Genomic DNA, 26,019 nt, shown 5'->3' on the forward strand with positions numbered 1-26,019 from the left:
AGGCACTTCAGTGTGTGTCCAGGCACAGGAAACCTTTAAGTAATCTGTTAAGTATCCAAGCTATGCCTGATCCTGAGCAGTTAATATGTCAAATCTCTTGATATAAGAGCAAACAAAAGGTTTAACCAAGTCAACTGGAGCAGAGAAGATCTCATTGATCCAGATAACCCCAGTATGATCTTGGGCACTCTGGCAGTCCATAAGCTCCCCCGCCAGGGAAACTGATGCCACTGTAGACTCCAATGTCACTTCAAGCCAGACCTAAGTACCATAAAGCTTCTGGCTGATGGAAGTAAACTTCTGAGATAGTTTAGTATGGAGGCAAATGAAAGGCAGTCCTTTTTTATATAGACATCTATATACTGACCACATTCTCCCAAAAACATGGCATATGAAGGAAACCAAATGATTGCTAATGGTAGAGTTTTAAAGGTAGAAATTTCTGCTATGATGGTCAGGTTATATCTAACCTTTAAGCTACATTACAGTTGGCTCCCAATAAATGCCATATCCCTTGCTTGGAGCTTGACCAGAGTCTAGTTCCCAATTTCAGCCCCAAGTGACCCACTCGGGGCTCCTGTTGGTAACTTTGCAATGGAAAGCTAAATTGGATCATCCATGAATATGAATGATGTAATAATTCCCTTATATCTGGTGGAGAACCAGACCTCGGCCATGAACTACATCAGCAAGAAGCAGACTTTTATGGCTTCCCTCTTTATCACACCACCTGAGACTTCTGTGAAATTTATTTATTTTCTTTTTTTATTGGTTGTTCAAAACATTACAAAGCTCTTGACATATCATATTTCATACATTAGATTCAAGTTGGTTATGAACTCCCAATTTTACCCCAAATACAGATTGGAGAATCACATCGGTTACACATCCACATTTTTACATAATGCCCTATTAGTAACTGTTGTATTCTGCTACCTTTCCTATCCTCTACTATCCCTCCTCCCCTCCCCTCCCCTCTTCTCTCTCTACCCCATCTACTATAATTCATTTCTCTCCTTGTTTATGTGAAATTTAAATAGTAGTTTATCATCATCTAATAGAGCTCAGCTCAGTGTAGCTCCATGAATTACTATGCATTTATGAAGGACTGGGAAGTCGTTTTCACTTTCAATACAGCCTGGTCCACTAAGACCATTAAGAAGAATCTTTTCAAGCCCAGAGAATTAAATTTTGGTACCAGGAAGGGGCCCAGAATTCACTTCTGAAGCTTTTGGGTAGATGTCTCTGAAGTTCTCTGACCTTCATTTTACTCACAGGAGTGTTGGGGCCCAAGCCTTAGCCTTAATGGAGTGGGTGGAAGGTTGCTATGGTTAAAGCTGCGTTCTCTGTTTTTTAATTTCCATCTGCCGCTTTCAATCAGGCCTTCCTCATTAGCTGAATGAGAAGGTTTGCAGAGCCAAACCTGCAGCAGATTCCCTCAGGCGATGTTTTAGTTCTAGTGCTTCCCCAGGATTTAGGCATAAAAGCTCCTCCCGGGGTGAGGTGACTTGCCACACATTTGGCTGACACCTGTCTATGAAGAGAGATGTCTAAAACCACTTTCCCAGAGCAGCCCTGAAGCAGTTCCAGTCAGTGAAGTCTTTAGCAGCCTTTCTTCCTTGTCAGGCACAGATCCTGCTGCAAGCCTGAGGATGAATTCTTAGTCTAGTGAGCCATTCCAACCTGCTGGTCAAGTCTGTGCTGTGACCACGGGTGGTTTACATGCTTCTCAATGTGTGAGGTCAGTTAAAAGGCATGAAGCTCCAAACTCCCAGATGCTAACAAAGAGCAGGGCAGGCAGTCTAAACTCTTTGGACTGAAGCATCCCAGACAGGGAGGTACCCCACCCTGGAACAGCTCCACAAGGAGGAAGCCCAGCACTCCATGGGGCAGCCCCTTCCACTCTTGAACAGCTCTAATGGTTAAAAGGACACACTTTGACCTAATCCCCATATGCCTCCCTATATCTCCCGTGGAGCTACATGGAAAATGTCTACTGATCCTGCTACCTGATGTTATTTCCATTTATGTACTGTCTTAACAACTATACCAGATGCTTTGTAAGGGCATGAATGTGTCTCTTTTCTTATGCATCTCCATAAGGTCTGTGGCCAATCCTAAAGCTACTGGGAAGTGTCCTTGGTTGTGCTTTAAGTCTCTTCACTTGTGGTCACCATCCCTCCCAAGCCACCCTCCTTGAGCCTTAATTATGCTCATTTCAACTTCACCCGTGTGATCATATCAGAACTATCATGGAGGGATAAATTTCATAGTCATCCTTGACAAATATCCACAGTAATAAAAGTGATCTGCTTTAACTCCAATCTCATTATTCCTCCAACACACACACACACACACACACACACTCACAAACACACACACACACACACACACACACACACTCACCATCACCAGTCTTTGAATCTAGGTGAATGTGAGCAAAAAATTAAATTTAAAGCCATTCTTAAAGGGGAAAACACAAATCTCAAAATTTGATTTAGAGCTTGAGAAGAGTGAGTGAAAAATAAAGCAAGAGCATTTCACACTTCCATCCTTAGAGCATCATCATCAGAACAACAGTAGCAGTGGATCTCTCTCCCTCTACCACCAGCATCTGTGAATCAGTCAATATACACAAATTGACTATATGCAGGGCATAGCAAACACTGCCCTCTTTGAATGGCCTTTTGTGTGTGTTTTCCACAAACCCAACTCCTACCACTTTTTGAGCCCTTTGTTCAATATGACAGCTTCCAGTAAGCATTCCCTCCTTTCCTGAACTCACAATACTTCCCTATGCCAAAATAGAGCATTTGAAGAATATTTGATTTTCTTAATTTTCTAGTTCTTAAACATGTTTCTACTTTGTTTCCTCATGTAGACTGCAGCCTCCACAAGGCAAGGACTGTGATGGTGATATTTCTGCATTTACCTCAAGGCTTAGTACAGGGAGAGGCACACAGCCAGTGATTAATTAAATTCATATTTGATTTAGAAATATCTAGAAGAGAAGCACAACAGTGAAGAAGGTACACAGCTTAGTGTAAGATTCCTGCATTATCAAGATGATGTTTAAGCACTGATCAGATGCAAAGCACCCATCATCTTGGTGTGAGAGAACTCAGTTGACCAAAGAAGTCAAACTCCTCTCTTACAAACCCCAAACACGCAATCTGTTCTGCACACACAAAATTCTACTTGGTCTCATCCTGGAGTCTCTTGATCAATATGGCCCCTGTGAACTGTCTCCAGCAGTGGGGATGGGTTTTCCTTTGCCATTCACATTCTCATATTTAGGATCAATGTTTGTGAAAATTACAGGTGAAACGGGAGGCATAGCTTGGGGGTCAATGTCCACCTTCAACAGAAAACATTATGATGTTCTCTTGGAGAATCACCCTGGTTTCTAAGGGCCTTCTTATAGAAAGCAAGAAAATGAGCTTAGTATGTAAGAGAGTATGTGTATATAGTTGGCATGATAGCATAACAATTCCTGATGAAACTTCATTAAGGACTCAGAGTGTCTGTGGATGCAGAACGCAGCTTATGAGGACATGGAGTAGATAGGACAGAGTATACGGTACACTGTGGATATTTCTGATCGTTTTTTTGCACTCCACCTGCTTGATCTAATCTTCTCACACCCATCATTACTAGCTCGCTAATGGTCTTCAGGACTTACCCTAAAGGTCACCCACTCCAAGATACCTATCAGAGAAGTTACCCCCCCCCCAAAAAAAATTTCTTACCTCCACTTGCAATCATAGCATTTTTCCATGATCTGTAATTTTAAAAATATATTTGTTCACTTATTTTGTCTATATTTCCACACTTAAAATATAATAAGCTCCGGTAAAGATAGGACTATGTCTGTTTCACCCACTAATGTATCCCACAGAGCCTAGCACAAATGGTACTCCAAAAATTCTTGGGATAAATAATTATGAGACAGTGTAACAGAGCAGAAAATATAGAGTGGGATGCCAGTTTGAGCTGTATGATGTCAGGCAAATTGCTTAACCTCCCTTAGCCTCAGTTTTCTCATTTTTAATATGAATATCCCCTACCTCACAATGCTGTTTTGAGGTGAAAAAAATGAAATAAAGAGTGAGAAACGACTTGGTAAAAGGTAGAGTCCTATACAAACTTTTTCTCCTTACTATCTCACAGACACTTCACTTTACTAAAACCACGTGTGTGTGCATTGGAGAGTGGGGAGGGAAGCCAAAGAGCAGGAAACGGATGCCAAGGGAGCTGTACTTAATCATAATAACCATTAGTATTGACTTTGGTGCCATCTTAAAGGAGCCATTTGTTATAAGAACCAATAGTCAAAACCCCAAGTCAGCCAGGCTTTGTCTTATGAGCTCTAAAAATAATAGTATTTTGCTGTTCATCTGTTTTAATTTTCCAAATTCAAATGCAATTTGAAATCAATTCAAAAATTGATTTCTTTCTTCTAAACAAAGAGACGTTAAAAGGAGAAAGGAAGGAAGGAAGTAGGAAGGACAGACAGACCCAGCTTTTTGGTGAATCACATAATAGTACCCCCCAAAGCAGGAGGCCAAAGCAGTAATTATTCCCCTACCTGAGAAGGATGAAAGGAAAATGGGTGAGAATTATGACCACAGGAACAATATATACAACCTCTCCAGAGCCAAGACCAGCAAATCACTTACCTGCAGCTTCAACAATGACATACAAAAGCATGAAGAAACACAGTTAAGGTCAATTGGTTCCAGGTTTTTGAAGTGCCACCTCATTTTCATCAGCTCCCCACAGCATTCTGTAGCTCCAGCTGGCAAACTGGCTAAGAGAGATTAGAGTTGTTTGCTGTTTATTAAGCAGCTTGAAAACAAAGCAGAAACAGTTGAGTGATCTTGCAGTTAAGACAGCTTGGAGGTGGTCAGCAGATTACTTTCCAGTCAGGCCTTTTGAAAGTGTGTACACTTTGGTATGGTCACTACAAATCAAGTTCTGGCACTCTTAACTGACCAGACCTTGGCATTGTCAATTCCCCCAAGCCTCTGGTGACTGATTCACAATAGAGAAACTCACAATAAACAGACTGATAAAATGGACCTTCAAGTTATTAATATATAATGGTGGGATGGAACTATCCAATAGCCAGAAACACACCCACTTTATGGTCTCCAGGAAAGAAATTTTTCCTTTTGTCTGGGAACTTCACCCATATCCTTGCCTGGCTAAGTCTTTCTTATCACTCAGGTTTCTGCTCAACTGTCACCACCTCGGAGAAGCATTTCTGATGACCTTTCTTCTAATGTTGCCCACTCCATCAGTCACTATCCCATTGCCATGTTTTCATGTCTTCATGGCACTTACTTAACATTATAGCAATTGTTTAGTGTTTGAGTCTCCTTCCATGAGAGGAAAGAGAACCAGAGTGGATGAGATTGAGTAGCTGCATATCAGAGCAGTGAACACGCTGTGTGTGGGGAATCCAGAGGAGAAATTTTTTGCCACATGCAAGCGCACACGTGTGTGTGTGTGTGTGTGTGTGTGTGTGTGTAGCCTGGGCCTAATAAAGGAATTAATATGAATCAAGTATTTACTATAAAAGTAACCACTTTTCATATAATATCATTGTAGATTTCCAAAAGATTAAATATCATGTCAATGGTCTTGAGGAATATTTATTCTCTAACTCAAATATCTATGGAGGGGAAAGCCTACTGCTACAAGGCCTAGGAAAGAGCTGGAGAAGAATCTCATATTTGCTCCTCTTCACCACAGGAAGATTGAACATAAATTGGGCCATAGTAACCAGAAAGCAGGGTCTCTTTGTTGAAAGGATAATGTGGGCTTCTCTCTTTTCTTTCTAGCATTTTCTCAGCTCTTGATCTCCATTCTGTAAGTCCATCTGAGTAGAGACTCTAAACTATAGACAATTTTTTCTATTTTCCACCTTCTAAGGATGGAATTTTAATTTTGAGGTAATTTTAATTTGGAACAATCAGAGCACAAGTCTACCTCATGGCTAAACCATATTGATCTTTAACAAAGAATCTTACTTTTTTTTATCTTTTTAAGACATAAGCAGGGAGATGATAGAATGGGTAAACTTAGATCACTAAGGTTTTTATCTTGAGTCTGCCACCTACTTCATAATGGATAAGTTATTAGATATTTCTGGCCCTTAATTTTGTCATTTATAAGATGGAAACATTAATGATATTTATTTCATAGAGTTGATATAAGGATTAGGTTAAATGATACAAATAAAATACCTATATCCAACAATAAAGAAGTTTTGGTTGTCATCACTAATAGGAGGTATTAAAGGAGAGAGATTCATCTGTATCTACTTCCTTCTGTTTGCTCTCAACTGGTTAGAGATAAGCAGTGTAAATATGATAGACAACTTAACCTCAAAAATTTCCAACACAGCCCAGAAAATTTAGGGGATAAACACTAGGGGTAGCATTTGGGGAACAAAGTCCTACATTAGGAGATCATCGTTTTGGTGAACTTCACTAGCACTGGTGTTTGGAACCTTAAATGTGGTTTTACCTAGTATCCTCAGGCTTGGGTAGGGGCCATAATTAGCAAGTGAAGCACTTTATTTTGGGTGTCTGGGGCCTTATAAGGAACCAGTCTTAGGTAGAGATCAAAGTGAGCTCTAGAGTCAGGAGAAGCACTCTAAGGACTTAGACTATTAAAGTGGCAAAATTTTTATGAGTATCATAATCCCATGGGAAGAGAGCAAGACTCTTACTAGAGTTCAGTATGCCTCACCTCAAAACAAGCAGGCCACTGTGGCTAGCATAACTATCAACTGATTTCTTTTTAAAATATATTTTTTACTTGTAGATGGACATAATATCTTTATTTTATTTTGTATGTGGTGCTGAGGATCAAACTCAGTACCTCATACATGCAAGGCAAGCGCTCTACCACTGAGCTATAGCCCCAGCCCCCATCAACCATCAACCGATTTCTAGAATATGCAATCAGCTAATACACTGCTCTTATTTAGGGGAATTCCCACTGTTGTATTTCTCAGCTAGGACTATAGTACAAGGCTTTAAACCACAATAGTAGCTAGAGTCTTTATGAGTTAAATGCAATAATGTGAAATTCAAAGTCTTTAATTGTTAGTTAGTGGAATTATATTAGCTGCTACAAATTTTATCCCCCTTGATGTTGATGGAAGAAATATGCAGGGAAAACGCCTTAGAGGGACACAAACTTTGGGTCCACTTGGAAGGCCTACAGGCTCCATGGAATCTCTTTTGCCATCCCCACTAAAATCACTTTTTCAGGAGAATGAGAGCTTTTAGATTTGTAATTAATAAGGCATAAGTGGTCCTTTGATATGTTCTGCAAGGAACCTAATACCATAGGTAATGAGTGATGGCCACCTCCTGTAACACTGCTTCTCCCTTCTTATTCTATTTCTCCCATCTCTCTTCCCAGCTTCTGCTTTGTAATAATTATACTGACCCCAAAGTGTGACTATGCCACATGTATTTTGTTTCATTTAACCTGCTCTTTTCTAGCCCATTATCAGTAGGTTTATCCACTGTCAATTTCAACTCTCTCCTCCAAGCAAATGACTCCTCTCCAATCCACATTCACATATTCTCCATGCAGTGATGTGCTGGTAAATGTTTAACAATAGGCTCATGGGGTAAAGGGCAGGAAGACCCTAATGTCTAGCTTTTGCTCATTTCTATGCTATCAATATTCCCAACTGAGACAGTTCCCGCTATAATAACATGCCTGGTCTCTCTGGGAACCAAGCCCATTTCCCTTTTTCTCAAGATGTGACTTATGGGTGAGACTGATAAAGAAACCGTTCAACTCAGTTTCTTCTGTGCTAGATTTGACAAACTGTAGCTCATGAACCAAGCCCAGACCACCACCTTTTTTTGTACATAAAGTTTTAATGGAACATAACCACACTCGTTCTGTTATTAACTGTATGTGGATTTTTTTACATCACAGCAGGAGAGAGAAGTGGTTGTGACAGAGACTAAATACAAGGCCCGCAAAGCCTAAAATATGTACTAACTGGAACATCGCATAAAAAGTTGGCCAACCCCTGTCCTATGGTTTTGTTCCACCTCTGCCTGATTTGAGAATGTCTGAGGTTGTTCTGAGCCCTGTGGGAATCTTACAAAATGAACTGTGCTCCTGGAAGGGAAGACTACTTTTGTTCTGGTGAGTCAATCATTGGGTAGGAAAATCCACATAATTCACAGAGCATTAATACTCATATCTTGTTCTTCTATTTATTATCTCATTTATCAGTTGATTCTAAACTCAAGAGGGGAACAAAGAAGCATTATATTCCCCTAAAATTGAATAGTAAGGCCTTTTTTTCTGATTTTTCAACTTTAAATTCTTCACCTTTTCATCCATGTTGTATCCTGGTATGTGTACCTTCAAAATATCTCACAGATCCCTGTTCTCATCCAGGTTCTTGCCACTTCACATATCTGGACTCCCCTCAATAACTCTCTCCTTCCTCTACTTTTACATCCTCACCTGATCCTTCTGCATCAAGTCTCTCCTCACTCAACTAACTCTCTACTAAGCAGTGGAGGTGCAGTGAGTAAGTGTGCCAAAAGGAGTTTACAATCTATCAAGAGAGAATGGCAAGCAAACAGGCAATTGTAGCACAATGTGAGAAATGTTCCATTAAGATTAGGTATGCTATTGTCAGATCAACCTCCTGTAACACCACTTTTATCATGCTGCTTCCCTGCAGAAGAATTTATAATGCCACCTACTGCCTACTAAATAAAGCCTATTGCTGTGCAAACAAGGAAAGAGAAATTGTGTTTTGGTATTTTGAGGGGGAGACGGGGGTTTTATCTTTTCTTAGAACTTTAAATTCTCTTTGAGAACAGAGATGAACTTGATAATAAGAGGAGAGTTTTAGTGTTGACTGAGTAGAGGCCAATTTGGAGTAATGAATATATTATTAAATCCCCACTATACAGGGTGTTCTAATATGGCTGTGTGTAACATAAAATGAGAAACAGAAAATACAGGGCACCTTTATGTCCTTCTTTGGTCAATTTAATCAAAGTAAGTCACTGCATGAGACAATTTCAGAAGCTTAGAGGAGGGGTATACATGAAGAGAGAGATTCACAAAAGTTTTAAGGGCCTAAACTCACATCTTACTGGGCCTATGTGGTGAGGATTAGAAAGGTAACCTTACATAGATGAAGAGGTAGGATGTTTTGTACTTTTTACTGAATTCTTCCATTAAAGCAATGAAGAATATTCCTGGGTGACCACAAGCTGGACTATTTGCCCTCTTGGGTAAACAGAGCAACAAATTATGGTGCCGCAGTGGTTTTGCCCTATAACCTCAAAGGAAAGCTCAAGGTTTTTCCCTTCATCCACTTTAAGTCTAGGAAACAGAAGCACTCATTAAGGTTGAAAGTCAAAATGTCCTCCAAGAACCCAATCTGTCCACCTTATTAGAAGGTATGACTCTGGTAAAAGATTAAAAGTGTGTGTGTGTGTGTGTGTGTGTGTGTGTGTGTATGTGTGTGTGAATGGAAAACTTCTTTCCATTGCTTCTTTACCTTTAGGAAGTATTCCTGCTGAAGCACCTAATGTGGGGGGGGGGACAATAGGATTATAGTTAGGCCCATAGCAAAGAAGCCTAGTAAGGGCAATTAGGCCAGCCCTGCTTCAGACTTAGGAAAGAGGTCTCTCTTTGCATTGGTTTTGTCTTTCTCTGCTGCATTTTTCAAGATAGTGAAGACATTCATGGCCAAAACCAAGATTGAATCCTAGAATAAAGAATCAAAGAGGCTACTTGATCAGGATCTGGTTTAAGACACAGGCAAGAACAACAAAACTCATCCTTTCAAATAAATGGTAGCTTAACAAATGAGAGAAGAAGCTTAGAGAGGGAGCACAAGGGCCTAACCAGTACTAATAATGTCTGAACAGAAGCTTTATAGTTAAGATCATATTTTTATAGTCAAACTGTTGGGTTCATCATTAAGTTCTATTTATTATAAACTATATGACCTTGGGTAAGTTTCTTAGCACCTTTGAGCCTCTGTTTCCTCCTAAGTTTGTTTCAAAGATTAAATGAAGAAATTCTCCTAGATATTGTATAACCACATACTTTAAAAATGCTAGCTCTTATTACAGAACAGTGTCCCTACCCTGCTAGAAATTGTCCTTGGTAGATGGAGCAGGAAGGCTGGACTTGGAGTTTCTCATCCTGCTTACATAAAGACTTTGAAAATCACTGTGCCAGCTAGGTACATCTCCTCATTATTCCTTTCTCATCTTCTCAACTGCATCCTTTGTCACTTGTCCCCACTTGAAATGCTTTCTCCCTCTTTTATCTCTACCTATCCAACCCTAGCACAACTACACCTCCTAAAATACCAGTACACTTACAATCACTGCTCTGAAACTTAACACTTAGTTGTTCCTTAATGATTTCATGATGCCTACATTAACCAGTTCTGAGAATTAGGACATTAAATGTAACTATAAAGATGAAAATATCATCTAGTTCACAGTAGGTGGTCATAAGCTATATTATAAGTTAAATTCCAGAGTTGGTACTCTAGAAAAAGGTTAGGAAATTATGTAAATATGCTTCAACAACTAGGCCATTATCAGTCATTACAAAACACAGTTGTCATTACAATTTGGTGCTTTGAAGACCATGGGTTTCAGTATCAGATAACCTGGATTCAAATCCCAGCTCTACTGCTTGCTAGCTATGTGATCTTAGACAAACCATTTAACTTCTCGGGTCTTGGTTGTTTTTTGTTTGTTTGTTTGTTTGTTTTTTTGTTTTTTTCATATACATCACAAGTGTAAGAACTATCAAACTCATATGGTTATTAAGAAAATTGAATAAGTATGAAGCATTTAGGATAATGCCTATAAGTACTGGTTTATATTGTAAGTGTTGGCTGCTAATATTATTACAAACTGTTTTATCAGATTAACTGAATAAGCTCTCTCAGAAATGTAACATAGAACATAAACTCTAATTAAAAGAATCCCTAACAAAAGATCAAAGCTCAGAGAAAGTGAGCAAGATAGGAAGGGCAAGATCAGGAGACAAGCATAGGGAGGGGCCCTAGGAATCTGAGATAAGCCCTAGAATGAAATTGGACTCCTAAATTTCAAGCACTCAAAATTTTTCCAGCCTCACAGACGTGCTCTTGGCTGGCTCTTACAGTGACTAGAGTACCCTAGCCTGGCCTAAGTTGTACTCTAAGAAAGAGAAGCGCTAACTTGGCACTTTTGAAAGACTCCCATTTGGTTTATTAAGTAATTAAGTTCCTGATGCACAAAGGACAAAGCACTGAGGGGCCCTCTGAAGCCAATTAAAGCCCAAATGACTGGATTGCTGCAAAGAATGGGTACACAGGGAAAATCCTTCCCTTTCTCAGGCTACCTCCCACCAATCTACTAATTAGACTGGGGAGAAAAAGAGCGGATGGTGAGGAAGCCAGGAAATGCCAACCTGAAAGAGGGGTGAGAGGTCTGGGAGCCAAAAGGAAATAAGGTGAAGCTCAGGCTGTCCCTCAGTGACTGTTAAGCAGAAGCCAGGCAAGCACAAAGCACCACATAAAACCCACTGCTACACTGGGAGTACTGATTTCCTATAGAAAACCAGAGTCAACTTGTAGTGTTCTATAACATAGGTTATCCACAGTCACTTTGGAATCCCAAGCTGGCTTTCCTCAGAGTCACAGAATATTCCCTGGAGACCCAGGTTGCTGATACTCACAAGACAGTTATTCTAATGTTAAGATCAGTCAAAAATATCACAGAATATAAGGCCCCAGAATGAATAGGTTGGGTTTGTAATAAACCAGATAATTTTACTTCCTTCCCATATTACTTGAAATTATATTTTAGGTATACATTGCTTTCCCCCAGCAAGCTGAAAGTTCCTTGAGTTGTATAATCACACCACTTCTCCTATTTCTTACCAGTGCCTAGCGCAGTGCCTACAGAAAGTAAGTGTTTAATACACCCTATTGACTGAATTGGAATATGTTGGCATCTCCAAGTGGCTAAGTATGGCAAAAGAACCATTCCGAGCCTGTTTTCCATTTATAAAATGTCAGAATGCTAATATATACTACCTCACTGGATTTCAAGATCTCATAACACTAACACATATTCTTAGAAAAATGTCTGAGAATATTAAGCACTTAATACATTTTAGGAATTTTCTCTATGAGAATTAAGTGAAATTAAATGAAATGGAACATATAGACTGGGGGGTCACAGCTTATACCTAATTAGGACTCAGACATGTTTGGGTATATCTGGTACAATCTAAAAAAGCCCATTTCTGTGTGAACTGAGGTGGCTTCTGGAAGAGAATCATGCTAAAGGAAGTAAAAGGCACATTGACCTTGATGAAAGAACAAAATAGGGGGATAAACAGTTTAGTTATTAAGGATCCTAAGCACAGTAGGATTCTGTCACTTAAATTTGTTTCCTTGCCCAATTCCACATGGCTTATGTCTGAATCAGAAAGACTGGGATAGGCAAGGACATTAAAGAGTATTATCAAAAGGTGTAAGAGATAAAAAGGTGCTGAGCTAAGTTATTCTGGAGATAAGTACAGGGTATCAGACTAAAGAAAAAAGAACTATACATAAGCACCAAACTGTATTTGAAAAAGTTGCTTCCCACAGGACTGTGGATTAACAATTCTGTTATTGCTATACATATATACTAGATTTGAATAATTAAGCAAATGGACAGCAGATGGTGAGATTTAGGATTTTTTGTTACTGGAATGGGAGGTTACAGATAAACAGGGGGACAAACGATAGTGATTCGAGGGGGTAATAAAGTTGAATTCATCAATTTTAACTCATGTTTTAACCTTAATATAGATACACTAACAAAACAAAACAAAAAAAATGGGAAAATGTGACACTAAGTAGACCACGAAAAGGTCTATATTGGATATTTGCTCCCAAGTGGGGTGGCATTAATTGGTGGTGGAATCTTTAAGGGGTCAAGATAGTGGAGAGTGGTCAAGTCATAGAGGACATTGCCCCCTCAAGGGATGAATGTTGATATTGTGGAATGAGTTAGTTCTCACAAAAGCAAGACATTATAAGAGTAAGACCAGCCCCTCCCGGCCTTTTTATCTTCCTAAATCACCATGTGATCTCTCCCTCTCACACATGGTCCTCTCACACATGATACCATCTTCATAAGGCCTTCACCAGACCCAAACAGAAGCTGGCACCATCCTCTTGGACCTCCAGAACTGTAAGCTAAATAAACCTCTTTTTATTACAAAATATCTATCCTCAAGTATTTTAGTATATCAATGAAAACTAGAATAATACAGGTGTTACAAATAACTTTTAGCAAGTTGGCAAATTAATAGAAGTTGTGAATGATAAAAACATCTATATTAGAGTGTAATTCAAAGCTTAAAATAAATATCTGTGAAGTTTTACTAATAAAAATGATTGAATAAATAAATGGAAAAAAAAGAGAAAATTCCCCCATGCGGAAAATTCCAAATAGTTTAAGCAGATACTCCACCTTCAAGATATCCCCTATTATATAAACATGAACTGTATGTAGTGACTTCCTTCTAAAGAGTACAATATGGAAAGAACATTTTTAAGTTATTAACTTTACAAAGAGAAATCATTTGATAACCACAATGTTATCAAATTTAACATTAACTGTAATAAACCATTGATATCTATGTGGGCCCTTAATATCATGTGATGAAAATGGAATTTTACCTCTGTAGTATCCTCCACAAAACCCAAGTATAATCATGAGAGAAACATCAGACAATTTCTAGTTGAGGAACATTCTACAAAATGTCTGACCCGTATTCCTCATAACTGTCAAGTTCATCAAAAACAAGGGAAGTCCTAAAAATTCTCACAGCCCTGAGGAGATTAAGGAGACACGGATATTAAATGTAATATGGGATCCTTGAACAGAACAAAGGACATTGTGTAAAACAGAAGAAATTTGAATAAAGTATGGACTGTAGTTTATAATAATGTATAAATATTATTTTATTAATTGTAATAGATGTACCATAATAATGCAAAATAATGAACAATAGGGTAAACTGTGTGTGAGGTATATGGCAGCTCTCTAAAATAAATCTTTTCTACATACAACAAGATTATTGTGAAATAAAAAGACTTTAAAAAATTGTGTAAGGTTATCATCAGTCCTCCAATACAATAAAATAACAAGTGAAAGAGGTACATTTTCTCCAAGTTTGAGACAAATTGTCCAGGTGCTCTGATATCTTGAACACATCTGTGCTTTGTGCACATCAGAAGAGCAACAGAGTCTGTAACAGAGTCATTAGAGACTCTCAGAGTAGTGCCAGCACCCAAGAACCAATAGTGCCTTAAAAGAAGACAGTAGTCCCAGATGAATATCTAGTTAATCTCCAACAAACCATCAACAGCACATGGTAAGTTAACTTATTCATGATAACATAGTAGAAATCACACTTGAGGCTGTGATAAATACAACAGGGGACTGGGATCCTGCAAGAGTCAGGTGAAACAAGAGGCAGTGATACTGGATTATATACTGTTATTACTGGAACTTGAGAACCATTAAATCTTGAAGGTTATACATGCAATGTCTAGCACACTACAGGTCCCTCTAAAGTTTGGTTGCTTGCCAATGTACTGGAAGTTAGTACATTCCAGCTCACAAGAACATCACTCTTTAATTATTTTATTTTTATTCTCATCCATGCCCTTGAGGTTATTTGTGTCTATAGTACCTGAGTGCTGAAAATACCCCATAATACTGTGCTGCTCCACACCTCTTGCAACTCCTAGTTTAATGACATCACAATTATAGCTTGACATCAGCCATAGTGAGCAGTATTTACAACATGGGAATTGGAAAATTCTAAAAGTCAAGGCTTGGAAATATTGTTTTGTTGATACCTTAGAGTTTAAAAACTAATGGAGAAGGCATTAATAATGCACATTAAGTTTAAAACTGTTGTATCTGCATCTATTATGTTGACACTAACACAGAAAATGAAGGTCATGTTTGTCCAGCATTTTAAAAAAATATTAACTGATTCAACAAAGGGATTGCTCACAGCACGGATGATAAGCAAAGTTCTGACATGCATCTTTGTTGTTCCATTCTTGTTACTCATTTAATAAATAAAAAAATAAGCCATATTAATGTTAAGACTACAGTCATTTAAAAATCACAACCATAGTTTGTATATATATATACAAGTTTGTATATATATACAAGAACTTTGAGAAAATTAATAAAAATTCTATGGTAACTACATAGCTATATGGAATGTAAAAAGGAAGTATAGATGTTTTTTAAATTATATGCTACCCATCCTTTATATAAGTAGAATGTAGAAATATATACACATAGCACACTTTTTTTTCTGCAGAAAAAGTTGTTAAAAAAATGTTGTTAAACTTTTACCTGTATATCACAGTTTGTCCCTGTGGTTTTTAGGAAGACTATCATTGTGTATCTGTGTACACGTACACACACACACACACACACACACACACACACACACACATATAGAGTAGTCATTAGAGTCCTAGTTAATTGCTTAGATTTATCCAAGTTTCTGAAAGTGAGGTTTGTTGAGCTCCAGCCCGAGAAAAAAAGAATAGAAAGGAGTAACTGTATGAGGTATCTGGGCAGAGACTGAGGATGCCTAAGAAAACTAAAGGAATTAGGACCAAACCTCACACATGTTAAGTAGTTTTGGCCAAACTGAGCTCTAGCTGTCTCTCTGCTTCCCCCACCTGGACCGATTGCAAGTAAGCACAACTCTCTTCATTCATCCTTGTCTTCTAAGCTTGAGTAAGCACATTCAATTTATAGAAGTTTCTGTTGGCAGCAAAAAATGATATATTAAATTATGGGGAGCAAATTTTAGCACAACATGTGAGGACATGAAAAAAAAAGGTGAAATACAAGAGTGAATAATATACTGTTTATATTTTTAAACTATTGCTCCCTACTGCCTTTACCACAGCTAATGAATAGAGGACTGACTCTATTATAGGAGGTGTCTCAGGGGACCTACTATCATCATAACTGAAATTTTTCTTTCAGAAAGGCTCTTGTCAATTCATACAGAGTATGAAAGAACCACAAAATCATAGTCTTTCTTTCTGCTTCTGTCCTAATTACTACAAAAAGTAGCAGCTAGCACCCGTCCTTGACACAACATTCTTTCATTATGTACATGTGTGTTTGTTTGCATGTGTGTGGCCTGTAAAAAAACACTTTCATCTCTTCACCATGTTTTTGAGTATTAAGAAGAAAATTTCTAAAATTTAACTTTGGTATTTTAGCTATTACTTATGTATTCTAATAGGAAACAGAAAGAAATTGGATCAAGACCAAAATATCAGAGCTCAGAACAATAGGATGCTAAAGGCAGTACACACTGATTGACAAGAACCAAGTGTATACAGCTCTTCCCAACACATGCAGTGGCCTCTCCAACAATTCAATAGCAAAATAACTACTCAATTAAAATGAGCACAGGAATTGAACAAATAGTTTGATAAAGATATAAAATACACATCAGGTATATGGAAAGATGCTCATATTCACTAATCATTACAGAAATTCAAATCAAAACCAAATGAGATATTACATTAGAACTGTTAGTCTGGCTATTATTTTTAAAAGTAAGTATTGGCGAGGACATAGAGAAATTGGAATTTTTGTAGACTGTTGGGAAGAATGTAAATTAGTAGAGCTGCTATGGAAAACAGTACAGTTTCCTCTAAAACTGAAAATAGAACTATCATGTGATCTAGCAATTACACTTCTGTGTGTTCATCCAAAGGAATTATACCTGTACTCCCATGTTCATTGCAGCATGATTCACAACATCCAAGATCTGGAAACAACCTAAGTGTCTGTCTATGGATGAATGGGAAAAGAAAATAAGGTTCATACATAAATGGAATAGTATCTGGCCTTTAAAAAACAAACCCTAGCTAGGCACAGTGCCATGTGCCTATAATCACAGTGGCTTGGAAGGCTGAGGGAGGAAGATCACAAGTTTGAGGCCAGTCTCAGAAACTTAGAAAACAACCTAAGCAACTTAGTGAGACCCTGCCTCAAAATAAAAGAAAAAAAATGAAAAGGGATGGGGATGTGTCTCAGTGATAGAGCACCCCTGCATTCAGGGTTCAAAACATTTTTTAAAAAGAGAGAAATCCAGCCATTGGAGGCAAAATAGAAGAACCTGAATCACATGATAGTGAGATAAGCCATTCACAGAAGCACAAATACTTCATGATTCCACTTATATGTGGAATCCAAAAGAATCAAACTCATAGAAGCAAAGAGTAGAATGGTGGTTTACAGGGATTGGGGGGGGGAAGAGAAGATGGAGTATATAAAGTTTCAGTTTTATAAGATGAATAAGGTATAGGGAATCAATTTATAACATCACGACTATATTTAACAATACTGTACTGAGAAATTACTATTTTAAGAGGGTAGACCTCAATTTAAGTGTTCTTACCATAGTTTTCAAAAAGACATTTGATGAGATTCATGGCTACTGACTTCATTTTCTAACCCAAGTATCCAATTTCAAGGCCTCCATCAATATCTTGATCCATGATTTTAACTGAAAAACAAACCCATAATAATCTGTCCCTGCAATCATGATTGTGCTTATTTAAGCTTTCATAAATGCTAGAAAGTAAATAAGGCTTGGATTATGAAAGAAGAGAGTAAAGATACTGATAAGAACTTACCACTTGAAATGTGGGTCAAATCCATATCAAAAAGCATAACTTGGATTCCATAGAGACTGATGGCCAGCAGAGCAGATGTCATAAGCACAGCATTTATGAAGATTCAGAAAGTCTGCCCTTCTTGAATACCATTCTATTTCAGCCTTTTGTTAACATTTAAAACCATGAAGAATCAGATGAAATAAACAGAGTTGAATTTTAAGTGAAGTATGTATATACTTCCAAGGAGTTTTGTATCTATCATAATATTTTCCAAATATGATATTGTTCTTTATTTGATCTATTGAAATATTTTGGTCTCCATTATGTTCAAGCATTTGTTTCCTCACTATTATGGATGGTTATATTAGTGAAAATATGGAGAGCTTTGTTTATCTTGTGTATTTTTCACATTTTCCTCAGCTTCTCCTGGAACACATTTTATTTCATCATCAAATCCTTTATTTTAGGGTGATGATAGGAAAAATTATATGGGGAAATCTTCTTAAGGGTCAAGCTATGATTGACACCAAACTGCACTGAATCCTGAACAGAGGACAATCTATTTTAAGTAACTACAAAGTATGGTAAAGCTGTTAGCTGACAGAACCTGAAAGGCAGAAAATAGGACATACTCTTTTCTGCTTTGAAGGGAGGGAAACAGACTATCAGTAGTTAGACCTGCCTGCTATTGACTGCTATTGTCAGGATAAGTCAAGAGATGCATGAGCTCAGAAAAGGAGTACACTGCTTAACAAGATAGGGGAAGGGGGATAGGTTAAAAGGAAAGTGTAAAGTACAATTTAAGTCCCACATCATTGAAAGACAGATCTTTCTTTAGGGGAAAAAATATCTGAAGATTCACTGGGTGTTTTTTTAATGTATTAAAAAAATCCCTTGCAAAGGACATACCTGATAAAGCACTGTTATCCAAATATAAAAAGAACTGTTAAAACTCAATAATAAGGGCTGAGGTTGTGGCTCTCTGATAGAGTGCTTGCCTAGCATGGATGAGACACTAGGTTCTATCCTCAGCATCACATAAAAATAAATAAATAAAAATAAATGCATTGAGTCTACCTCCAACTAAAGAAATATTTTTTAAAAACTCAATAATAAGACAACCATGCAATTAAAATGGTCCAAAGACCTTAGCACACATCTTTCCAAACAAGATTCGCAGATGGCAAGCACATAAAAAGATGTTCCACATCATGTACCATCAAGGAAATGTAAATAAAACAATAATGAGCTACCTCTGCACACCTATTAGAATGGCCAACATCCAGAACCCTGGCAGTACCAAATGTTGGTGTAGATAGGGAGCAGCAGGAACTCTCATGCATTGCTAGTAGAAATGCAAAATGGTACAGCTACTTTAGAAGACAATTTTTCAGTTGCTTAAGAAACTAAGCATGCTATTTGCATTGGATCCAGTACTTACAATCCTTAGTATTCACCCAAAGGAGTTGACAAGCCCCCACAAAAACCTGAGTATAGATATTTATAATTCCTAATTGCTAAAACTAAGATATCCTAAGTAAGTGAAAAGATAAATAAACAAAAGTACATCCAGATAATGGAATGTTTGTGCTAAAAAGAAATGAGCTATCAAGCCATGAAAAGATTTAGAGAAAAGTTAAATGCATATTACCGAGTGAAATAAGTCAGTCTGAAAAGGCTATGTTTGATTCCAACCATATAAACACTCTGGATAAAGCAAAACTATGGAGACAATAAAAAGATCAGCAGTTGCCTGTGGGGATTGTAAATATGTGGAGCACAGAATATGTTGTGTGTGTGTATGTGTGGTGCTGGGGATTGAATCCAGGCCCTTGTGCATGCAAAGTAAACACTACCAAGTGAGGTATATCTCCAACCCCACAGAGGATATTTTCAGCACACTGAAACTACTCTGTATGATACTAAAAATTGTAGATATATGTCATTATGCATTTATCAAAACTCAAGAATATCAAGAATGAACTCTAACTTAAACTGAATTTTTGGTGATAATGAGGTTTCAATGTAGTTTTATCAGTTGCAACAAATGTACTATCCTGGTGGGGGATGTTAATAATGGTTGTACATGTGTAGGAGCAGGAGGATATATGAGAAATCTCTGAAATTTCTTTTCAGTTTTGCTGTGAGCTCAAACTTGCTCTAAAAAGTAAAGTCTATTTTAAAATAACAAAAAAAAAATCCTCTTGAAATTGTGCATGTCACATGTTTAATTTAAAGCAATGATTTGGATAAAAATTGATACCAGTAAATCATTTCAAGTGGCTATGCAGCTCCAGAATATTTTTAAAATAACATCATATATACTTTTAGCAACATATAAGTGACAAATTCAAGTTAAGTATACTGAAAAAAAAAGAAAAACTAGACAGAATGAAATGAGGGGGACTAATGATACCTGGAACTAAGGGGAGAGAGAGAGTGATAGAGAAGGAGACAAAGAGAGAAAGGAAGCAGAGAGGGAGAAACAAGAGAGTGCTTGTCATAAATACTCCTACAAAGGAAGAGCCACTGAGAAAGCTAGACACACCCAAAAGCAAAAGTAGTTTCCTCTGCCTTAAGTTTCAATTCCCAGAGGTACTAATAAACAAGGGACTCACAGATTCCCACCCTGTCTCCAGGACAGGGAAACTGCAATACAGCTCAGCACAGTGATCTCTGGGTGCAAATTAGCTACATAAAATTCACCCTCTGCTCCAAATTGCTAGGCTAAACTCGAGTGGCAATTCCTGAGAAATAGAGGAATTAAATGACCAAGTTGATCCACATCCACTTCTTTGGGATGTCTCAGTTTTCCACAGCTCTCAGAAAAGCTCCTCATTACTCCTGCCCCTCCTCTTTAGTTGGTAGATTCCACAAACATCCAGAAAAGAAGCTGTTAATGCTTTATCATGATCAATTAGCACTCACTTTAGACTCAGCATTCACCAATCAAGCCTGGTTCTGCACACTTACTGCTGTCTATTCAGGAAGACTTTTCTTTTCAGATATTTAGAGTTCCTACTATGAGCTAGTGATAATGTACTTTATCTATGGTAATTCATGGATAAATAGACATAGAACTTGCCCTCAAAGAGTTTATAACTAAAAAAGAAGACATATATAAGTTACTATATATCACAGAACAAAATGAAATTTTAGTTTTTAATAAGACCAGACACACAGAGTTGTGTAAGCATCTAGCATCTGAAAAGATTAAGGCCAAAGGGACTTATAACGAAAATTACTACCTCATATTTACTGAGCATTTACCATGTGCCAGATTCAACAATAATCTCTTTACCTAAATCACTCTATTTAATACTCATAACCAAGTAAGATAAGTAGCATCCTATTTTACAGCTAAAAAAGAGAAAGGTGTAAAGAGGTTAAATAATGCATCCAAAATTATACAGCTATTTAAATGTCACCAAAATCTGCTCTGGTTTCAATTGTCTGTGTCCCCCAAAATTCATATATTGAAGCCTAATACTCAAGGTGATAGTAGAAAGAGGTGGAGCCTTTGGGAGGTAATTAAGTCTTGAGGGTGCAGTCCTCATACTTGGAACTGGTGCCTCTATAACCAAAGCCCAAGGAAACTTATTTGCCCTTTTCTCACTATGTGAGGATGCAGAGTGAAAGTCCCATTGATGCTCCGGAAATTGGGGCCTTACCAACATCAAATCGCTGATGCCTTAGTCTTGAACTTCTCAGTCTCCAGAACTGTGAAAAGTTTCTGTTATTTATAAGTGACCCAGTCTATGGTATTTTTTATAGTAGCCTCAATGGGCAAAGTGACTATTCCAGGTCTTTCTGTTTCTAGAACCCAAGGCAGAGTTCAGAGGAAGCTGAAATGTGGTACTATACTCATAAGGATATTAAGATAATTTCATGACTTTCAGGACTATTTAGAGCAAGGGAGACAGCACACCAAAGGAACCATGGGGCAACTAATCAAAGAAAGTGACAGGGTTATTTTGAATTGAGGGGGAGAAAAGAGTGCAGGTGAAATTTAAATGAAGCAGTGTTTTGATAGATTCAAAATAGAACATGGCTGTGTATAAAGGGGTCAACATCAGGCCTGGGCTCACAATTAGACCTGGGAGTCCTGTCTCCTTGGAAACTAAAGAATTAAGACAAATGTAAAATGCTGTGCCTAAAATCCTCTTATTTGAAACTCTACAATTGGACTGGAAATCAAGGCTATTTCTAGGCAAGAAAGGAATATTCCATTATTACTGATATGATTTCAAACAGCAAAGTCTGACAACCTAAGATACTAGACAACATGATTGTTTAGCATTATATTCTTTTTTAATTAACAAAAAGAATCTGAGTTTCTTTTTAGGGCTTGAAAATGACATATCCCAACTCTATGAGTGTTAAGTGTCAAGACCACAAAAAGTGAGGAGGATTCTCTATCTGTACAGAGAGAAGAAAGAATTTGGCATTCTCAGGGAAATATAAGAGGAGAGGCAGGGCTGAAACAAAATGAGAGGGTGCAATAGGAATGAGATGGAACAAGCCTATATATGGGATAATGTGACCCTGTCCAACTTACTAAGGAATGTCTATGGAGCACATGAATATAATGAGAACAGAGGAGCAAAAGCAAAAGAATCAGGGAGAAAGACAGAGGTTACACTTCATATCAAGTGACTGTGACATCATGTGTGCCCAGGAAATAACATATGAGACTTCCCTAGAAGTTAACAAAAATTTTTGGAATGTGATTGAACTTCAACAGGCCATGAAAAATTTCACATCTTAGATCATAAGGGCAGGAAATTTCTAAACTGACTTGAAATATACAGGGCCAGGGGAAATCAAAGAAGTATTACTTCAATGTACAAGAAACAAATTTAGATAACATGCTCTTGAAAAGTAGACATCTGTATTCAAGTTCCACTTCTATTAGTCAGAATCTGCCAATTCAGAAAGAGATAAGGAGAAGTTTCAATGGCCAAGGAATAAACTGTTGAGAAAGCAAGACGTTAAGAATTTAAGAAAGCTAAAGCTGGTTAAGACAGCATTATTTCCACTTACATTTTCCTCAGGAAGCAAGTGTTTTCATGGGGCTCCATGACTTCAACTCTAAAGGTAAAGATAGGTCAATCAGTTATGACTGGCATAAATTGTGAATAGTTACATTATGCTGAAAATGTAGAGGAGCTAAGACTGCAGGCAGGGTAGGCCACCTGTATGAAGTGAGACAAAGATCACTGATTCATTCTCATCACTGTGATCAAAATACCTGATACAAAAACTTAGAGGAGGAGAGATTTATTTTGGCTCAAAGTTTCAGAGGATTCAGTCCATGGTCATCCAGCTCCAAGGCAGAAACATCATGGTAGAAAGGCATGGCAGAGGAAAACTCCTCAGCTCATGGCAGAAGGGAAGCAGAAAGAGAGAGAGGCAGAGATACAGACGGACAGACAAGAGAGAAGATAAACCCTCCCAGGCCATGCCTCCAGTGACCTACTTCCTCAACTAGGTCCCACCTCCCAGTAGTCCATTCAGCTATCAGTGGATTAATTCACTGATGAGGACAGGGTCTTCATGATCCAGTCACTGCCTAAAAGTCCCACCTCTGAACCTTACTGCATTGTGGTCCATGCTTTCAACATATGAGCCTGCTGGGGGACATTCTAGATCCAAACCATACATTTTCAAATGAGAGTCTCTAAAATAAAATCTTAAAACTTGACATCTTAAGAATATACAATCTAAACATGACTAGCTGAGCATCAGAAGACAAGTGAATCTAAAATTATGGCCCTGAGCAAGGAACCATAAATGGAAAGGAATTAGGCTTCAAGACTTAGTGAGGCAAATCTGTTCTTCAGAGATATTTTATATGTCCCACATGGTAACTTTAAAATTTCTTAAACTAATTTTCCAACACTTAAAATATGGGAAACATCATGTTTTAAGTAAAATAAAATCACCTGCTTCTGTTGAAGAATTGGCAGATATAACAAGATTTGGCCCATATTGTCAAGTGGCAAAAGGGGGTAGAAGTAGATAGGAAATGACTTCTCTGAATTCCCTGTTACTCCTGAATGTCTCATATCCATATAGTTTCACTTATTTATATTACCTGGCAGACTCCTGGAGGAGTCTGTAATTCCTGACTGAAGTTCCAAAGTTCATGATGCTTTGATGAAAAATGATGAATATATCCCATCTGTTCATTCATGAACTTGATAATTGGCTTAGGGGGCTCTTTTCCAGAACATAACATTGCACCTTGGTAAGACTGTTTTTCTGGTATTTGGAAAGGGACACACTTCCCCCTACCCTAGCTCTCCTTCTTCATTCACTGTATGGTCAGTGTGGTATCTTCTGCTTGGTTATCAGCATTCATTTGTGGAGAAGGACAGTGTGACCTCTCGAGCAGGAGGACCCTTTGAGTGAAGAAAGCCGTTAGCAAATCAATCCTAAAGTGATTTATTTCCAAGCAGTAGATAGCAAGGAGGCAGTGTATATTTATCATTTGGACAAGGCCTTAATAAAGATAAATTCGGAGTTTGAGTTCCTCTAAGGAAGTGGCTTTAACTTCCGACATATGCCAAAATGCACTTCACAGCTAATTAGGTGGTATTCACATATGCCTTACAAATGGGCATAGTTAGGCAGTTAGATAGGAATGATATGCTTTTCTACATTTAGATGTGCTATTGATGGTCTGAAAAATCAGGGGCCTTTGAGACCATGGAGTAATGTCAAGAGTTAAATTCAAGGAGATCCTAGAGCCAATAATTAATGCATGTTCATTAAAAAATCTATGGCTAGATGTTGTTCAGCTGCAGCAAAAAGGACAAATGAACAGAATGCCAGTCTTCTATGTGATTAATAAAATCATTATTCCTGAACTTTATTTTTATTGTCTCCAATCTGCTTTTGTAAGATCTACATACACATACACACACACACACACACACACACACACACACACACACACACATGCAAAGTTGGGGTAAAATATTGGGACTATCACTCAAACAATATAAAAAAAACCTAAAACTTCGGGTTTTATGCACTAAGAAGCAGGACCTAGACTAGTATAAACCAAGCAAATCACCTTAGGCACAAAATTTGAGGAGACACTCACTTTTAAGGTCATGAAAGTGCAGGGCCAGTATATACATTGAGTGCTCCCTTAAGTTTTGCTCTCTTGGGGCCTGACTTACATCTCTATAGTCCCAAATCTGTTGGGAATGTTTTCATTCTTGAACTGTGTTGTTCTCAGTTCTCACCAAGGGAGTAGAAAGGCCAAACAATGTGGAATACTTACCAAACCAAATGCAGACATGTGCAATAAATACTAATTAGGCCATACTGTGCAGATAATATTATAAACTCTTATATATGGTCACAGTAAAGGGAGAGATCAGTATGAATTAGTGGTGTGTCTGAATATCATTTTCTCAGTTTCAAAGCCTATTAAAAGAATTCAAGGCTAACAATACTGCCAAGGAAAGAGGATCCTTATGTGAAACGTGAAGGATCCTATGTTGAACTTACATGGTTTGTGATTAGTACTTTACTTGATTGTATCATTGGGATAATAGAAAGTAAAACTCATTTCTTCAAGTAAGCTAAGAATCTCCAAAATCTTGATAACATGATTCATTTGCTTGTGAAACCTTTCCCCATACAGAGTCTAAACTGGAAAAATCAGCTTTGTCTCATTTATGAAAAATTACAAATAGTAACTATTTTTAATTAGGAGTTTCATCATTCAAGCAGCAGTGGGACAGGAGACTTCAGGTCTTCTTACTTTGCTCCATGTGACTCAGGATAGATTACAGAGTAATTTCTGTTTTAAACCCAAGCCTACTTCATCTCCTCTCTCTTCTTCTACTCCAAGCACCAAGTCCAGAACATGACTGCATATGGCAGGACTGAGAAAAAAACAGGTTAAAACAGTGCCAAGATGACAAAAAGTCATGCTCATCCAGCTTTAATTGGTACCCAACTTGAGACTTTCCAAAAGGAAGATCATTGAATACTTCCAGGAGGGGGAAAAAGCCACCTCTTCAACAAAATTGATCAAATTGGCTCACAAAGCTTTGTGGGCACAAAATCACTCTTGTTAAACAGAGAGGCTCTCTGGAAATGAATTCTAAACACAGGGATTAGCATTTCTTTTGAAATGGTCACAGCACATGGAGAGGGAAAGTCCTTGATAAAATGTGGTTTCCATTTGCTGAATTCCACTTAGCTCAGCTCAGCTCCTGGCAAGTTCTCCCTTAGTC

General features: G+C 37.8%; 1 pseudogene; it reads right to left on the reverse strand.

The window, feature by feature from the left end:
• Nucleotides 1–3,223: 3,223 nt before the first annotated feature.
• The window catches only part of LOC114096529 (calnexin pseudogene), an 88,852-nt pseudogene continuing 66,056 nt past the window's right edge, over nucleotides 3,224–26,019 (reverse strand).

Source organism: Marmota flaviventris, chromosome X (assembly GCF_047511675.1).
Source record: "Marmota flaviventris isolate mMarFla1 chromosome X, mMarFla1.hap1, whole genome shotgun sequence".
Lineage (NCBI taxonomy): Eukaryota > Metazoa > Chordata > Mammalia > Rodentia > Sciuridae > Marmota > Marmota flaviventris.